This window comes from Odocoileus virginianus, chromosome 7 (genome assembly GCF_023699985.2).
Source record: "Odocoileus virginianus isolate 20LAN1187 ecotype Illinois chromosome 7, Ovbor_1.2, whole genome shotgun sequence".
Taxonomy (NCBI): domain Eukaryota; kingdom Metazoa; phylum Chordata; class Mammalia; order Artiodactyla; family Cervidae; genus Odocoileus; species Odocoileus virginianus.
The window spans coordinates 52,205,827-52,211,826 of NC_069680.1; positions in this window are offsets into that span (position 1 = coordinate 52,205,827).

The following is a 6,000-nucleotide window of genomic DNA, read 5'->3' on the forward strand; positions in this document are numbered from 1 at the left end:
CCACAGGAGACTGAACCAAAACTACCTGCTACTGTTGGAGGGCCTCCTCTGGAGGCGTGGGTTGGCAAGGACTCACCACAGGGATGGACAGGAGAGCTGGAATGTCCCCCTTGTCATAAATCTTCTGGGAGTTTGCCATTAACCCTACCATAGAGACCATCAGAGAGCAGACAGAAGAAGCAAGAAGCACAGTTTCACAGCAGCTAAAACAAAAACCGTATTACAGAAAGTTAATCACAATGAAAAAGCAGAAAGTTATATCCCAGATAAATAGATGAGATAAAGTCCCAGAAAAAAAAGTAAATGTAGTGGAAATAGGCAACCTTCCAATAAATAATTCAGAATAATGATAGTGAAGATGATCCAGGATCTCAGGAAAACAATGGAGGTAAAAATTAAGGATATGCAAGAAAAGTTTACCAAAGACCTATAAGAATTAAAGAACAAATATACACTAGAAGGAATCAATAGCAGAATAACTGAGGCAGAAGAATGGATAAATGACCTGGAAGAGAGAATGGTGGAAATCTCTGCCACAGAACAGTATATAGAAAAAAGAATGAAAAGAAATGAAGACAGCCTAAGAGACCTCTGGGACAACATTAAACACATGAACAGTTGAATTACATGGGTCCCAGAAGGAGAAGAGAGAGAAAGGACCTGAGAAAATATTTGAAGAGATACTAACTGAAAACTTTCTGAATATGGGATAGGAAATAATCAATCAAGTCCAGGAAGCACAGAGAGGCCCAGGAATGATAAACCCAAGGAGGAACACACCAAGACACATAAAAATCAAACTGACAAAAGTTCAAGACAGAGATAAAATATTAAAAGCAACAAGAGAAAAATGACAAATAATACAAGGGAACTCCCATCAGGTTATCAGCTGATTCCTCAACAGAAACTCTACAAGCCAGAAGAGAATTACATTATATATTTAAAGTGATGAAAGGGAAGAACCTACAACCAAGAATACTCTACCCAGCAAGACTCTCCTTCAGAACTGATGGAGAAATCAAAAGCTTTCCAGATAAGCAAAAGTTAAGAGAACTCAGCACCACTAAACCAGCTTTACAACAAATGCTAAAGGAACTTCTCTAGGCAGAAAACAGAAGAGAAGGAAAAGACCTACAGAAGACAAACCCAAAACAACTAAGAAAATGGTAATAGGATCATGTACTGTGCTCAGTGGCTTCAGCCGTGTCTAACTCTTTGCGACCTATGGACTGTAGCCTATCAAGCTCCTCTGTCCATGGGATTCTCCAGGTGAGAATAATGGAGTGGGTAGCCCTCCTCCAGGGGATCTTCCCAACCTAGGAGTTGAACCCAAATCTCCAGCACCTCCTGCATTGCAGGCAGGTTCTTTACCCACTGAGCCACCTGGGAAGCCTGTTAGCATGCTAACACCCCTTAAACCTTGTTTCCATTAGCTCATGGTATCAGAATGTGGAGAAGCAAACCTACAGATCTGTCTCCTGACTACCTTCATAAGACATGTAACTGGTCTGTTATCAACTGCACACAGCCCTCCTGATTGCAAGGTTTCTGCATCCCTGCAGAGCCCCTTAAACTGCTGCTGTAAGCAACGTTTACAGTAAGCAAGGGCACCAGTATAAAGACAAATGCTAATCAAACAATGTCAGAGCAGCATTTCACATACTTCCATCTAGCATAGCATATGAAGTAAGTGAACAGAATCAGGAGAAATCATGTCTGAGAGCAGGGCTGGTAGGCACGGCAAGCAGGCTCTGCAGAAGTGTCAAGCAGGAAGCCAAGAGATGCACTCCATATCATGCATGTTTCTACCAAGAAATGGGAAGAATGGGGTCTGACAGGAAAACATTCTATCCCTAAATAAAAACAGAACATGGTTCAGGGACTCTGAATGCACATTTAAGGCATAAAATAATTCCAATTCTCTGTTTTCATAAAGCAAAAATCTCAAGTCTTTGTGATTGAGTTTCACATTAACTGGCACTTTATTTGCTTAAAACCTAAACATTGTCAGTTTCAGAAGAAATCCACTTTGATATATAGATCTCCCCATTTAAATTCCAGGGTTTCTTCTTTTGATCCTTGGTAAAATTTTTTATCCAAGAAACAGAATAGATATAGATATTTAAAAACATGAACCATTAGAGAATGAAATAGGAACTCAAGAAACACCAAAGTTTTGACAGCCCCTCCTTTTTCCTCAAGTTCCTTAAAGACTGTAGCAGAATAAAAGGATGACTGGCTCCAAGTCTCTTAGAGATAATAAGGGATGAAACTAAAACAAACAAAAAAACAAACCACAATCTCCAAACAAGGTCAAGTAACCTCAATTCCTTACCCAGCTCCAAGGTTAAAAACATGAATAACTTTTAGTAGCAGTTCAGAATTCACCTTTATCTCCTACCTGCTCCATCAGTGGAACTTTTTAAAATCATGATTTTTTTTTAGATATCCATATTTTGGTATATGGAATACAAACTTGTATTAGATGACAACTTTTTTTTTTTCATTCAGGTAGAGAAAGAAGCAATAACTTTTAATAAAACCTTCTACATTTTTTGACTACTGCTCAACTTGCTACCATTTAACAAAAAGCTTTTTATCCCTTTCATTGAAAATAACATTGTCTTCTTTTCATTTTTTTTTTTAAAGAAAAGCATTGTATGTAAAATTTACCTTTTTTGTCTATTGGTCTCCTCTTTGTCATGACCTCTCTTCCCCCCCTGACTTTTCCCAATGAAAGCCATGTTAAATTAATTACTGGATTGACTGCTTCATCTTTTTATTTTTAACGAGGGCATACCACAGTTTTAAAGCAGTAAGATTTGATGTTAACACTATGGAATAGGATCACACATATCAATAATTATCTTAAATGTAAATGGATTAAATGTACTAATCAAAAGACAAAGACTGACTGGGTGGATGAAAACTTGTGCAGGTATGCACTTCCACTTATCACATCATTCTGCTTGACTCCCCCAAATTGTATGTAATTATTTTATATTGTTAAGTTAATCATGTTTCCCATTATGGCTTGCAATTATAATTATCTTTTTTTGTTGTTTGGCTATTGATTGTGAAAACTGATAAACATCTTTTATTGTTGCACTTATGCAACTATTATCTCAATACCATTGTATCATGATTGATCAACTGAAAAATAATACAACTCTATATTACCAAAACAAGGATGCAATAGAAAAACCTGCAATCACTTTTTAAAATCCAGATGCATATCAGAAGTATCTTGAAATCTTTTGAAAAATACAAATTGAAAAATACAAATGCTCAGGTATTGCTTTTTTTCTCCAAAACTTCAGATGTTTTTAATGAGCCTTGACTCTAATGAGTCATGTTTAAAAACAAATGGACTATATTATGACCTATTATGTAGCTTGTTTCACTTTTTATATTTAATATTCAGTATTCCCATATCATTTAGTTTATATTCTCCAATTCCTCCATCTCTTCTATTTTTTTTTTTGGATATTCTTTCTCAAGTCTTTATCAAGTGTAGTAGAAAAGCTTTTGTATATATACATATAAATATGTATAATATATATTTGAAAACTTACAAGTTTTTACCTAACTAAAAAAATGACATTTTGATTCCACTTGTTTGACAGTATGAATAGAATGCTAGATTTCTAATTAAAAAATAGATATACAACAAGCAACAAAGATTTACTGTATAGCATGGGAACTATAGTCAATATCTTGTAATAAGCTATGATGGAAAATAATTTCAAAAATAATGTGTGTGTATTAGTATAAGTACTGCATTTCAGACTCTTTTGTTAACTATGATGGCTACTTCACTTCTTCTATGGGATTCCTGCCCGCAGTGGTATATATAATGGTTATCTGAGTCAAATTCACCCATTCCAGTCCATTTTAGTTTGCTGATTCCTAGAATGTCGATGTTCACTCTTGCCATCTCCTGTTTGACAACTTCCAGTTTGCCTTGTGGAGAAGGCAATGGCACCCCACTCCAGTACTCTTGCCTGAAAAATCCCATGGATGGAGGAGCCTGGTAGGCTGCAGTCCATGGGGTCACTAAGAGTCGGACACAACTGAAGTGACTTAGCAGCAGCAGTTTGCCTTGATTCATGGACCTAACATGCCAGGTTCCTATACAATATTGCTCGTTTTGGCATCAAACCTTGCTCCTATCACCAGTCACATCCACAACTGGGTGTTGTTTTTGCTTTGGCACCATCCCTTCATTCTTTCTGAAGTTATTTCTCCACTGATATCCAGTATCATATTGGGCACCCACCGACCTGGGGAGTTCATCATTCAGTGTCCTATCTTTTTGCTTTTTCATGCTGTTTATTTGGCCTTGGAATACAGAATGAAGTGGGGCAAAGGATAATAGAGTTTTGCCAAAAGAACGCACTAGTCATAGCAAACACTCTCTTCCAACAACACAAGAGAAGACTCTACACATGGACATCACCAGATGGCCAACACCAAAATCAGAATGACTATATTCTTTGCAGCCAAAGATGGAGAAACTCTATACAGTCATCAAAAACAAGACCGGGAGCCAACTGTGGCTCAGATCATGAACTCCTTATTGCCAAATTCAGACTTAAATTGAAGTAAGTGGGGAAAACCACTAAAGCATTCAGGTATGACCTAAATCAAATTCCTTATGATTATATAGTAGAAGTGACAAACAGATTTAAGAGACTAGATCTGATAGACATAGTGCCTGATGAACTATGGACAGAGGTTCGTGACGTTGTTCAAGACCATCCTCAGGAAAAAGAAATGCGAAAAAGCAAAATGGCTATCTGAGGAGGCCTTACAAATAGCTGTGAAAAGAAGAGAATTAAAAGCAAAGGAGAAACGGAAAGATATACCCATCTGAGTGCAGAGTTCCAAAGAATAGCAAGGAGAGATAAGAAATACTTTCTCAGAGATCAATGCAAAGAAATAGAGGAGAACAATAGAATGGGAAAGACTAGAGATCTCTTCAAGAAAATTAGAGATATCAAGGGAAAATTTCATGCAAAGATGGGTTCAATAAAGGACAGAAATGGTATGGACCTGACAGAAGCAGAAGATATTAAGAAGAGGTGGCAAGAATACACAGAAGAACTGTACAAAAAAGATCTTCATGACCCAGTTAATCATAATGGTGGTATCACTCACCTAGAGCCAGACATTCTGGAATGTGAAGTCAAGTGGGCCTTAGGAAGCATCACTACAAACAAAGCTAATGGATGTGATGGAATTCCAGTTGAGCTATTTCAAATCCTAAAAGATGATGCTGTGAAAGTGCTGCACTCAATATGCCAGCAAATTTGGAAAATTCAGCAGTGGCCACAGGACTGGAAAAAGTCACTTTTCATTCCAATCCCAAAGAAAGGCAATGCCGAAGAATGCTCTAACTACTGTACAATTGCACTCATCTCACACGCTAGTAAAGTAATGCTCAAAATTCTCCAAGCCAGGCTTCAGCAATACATGAACCACGAACTTCCAGATGTTCAAGCTGGTTTTAGAAAAGGCAGAGGAACCAGAGATCAAATTGCCAATATCCGATGGATCATCAAAAAAGCAAGAGAATTCCAGAAAAACATCTATTTCTGCTTTATTGACTATGCCAAAGCCTGTGACTGTGTGGATCACAATAAACTGTGGAAAATCCTGAAAGAGATGGGAGTACCAGACCATCTGACCTGCCTCTTGAGAAACCTGTATGCAGGTCAGGAAGCAACAGTTAGAACTGGACATAGAACAACAGACTGGTTCCAAATAGGAAAAGGAGTACGTCAAGGCTGTATATTGTCACCCTGCTTATTTAACTTATATGCAGAGTACATCATGAGAAATGCTGGGCTGGATGAAGCACAAGCTGGAATCAAGATTGCTGGGAGAAATATGAATAACCTCAGATATGCAGATGACACCACCCTTATGGCAGAAAGTGAAGAAGAACTAAAGAGCCTCTTGACGAAAGTAATATAGGAGAGTGAAAAAGTTGGCTTA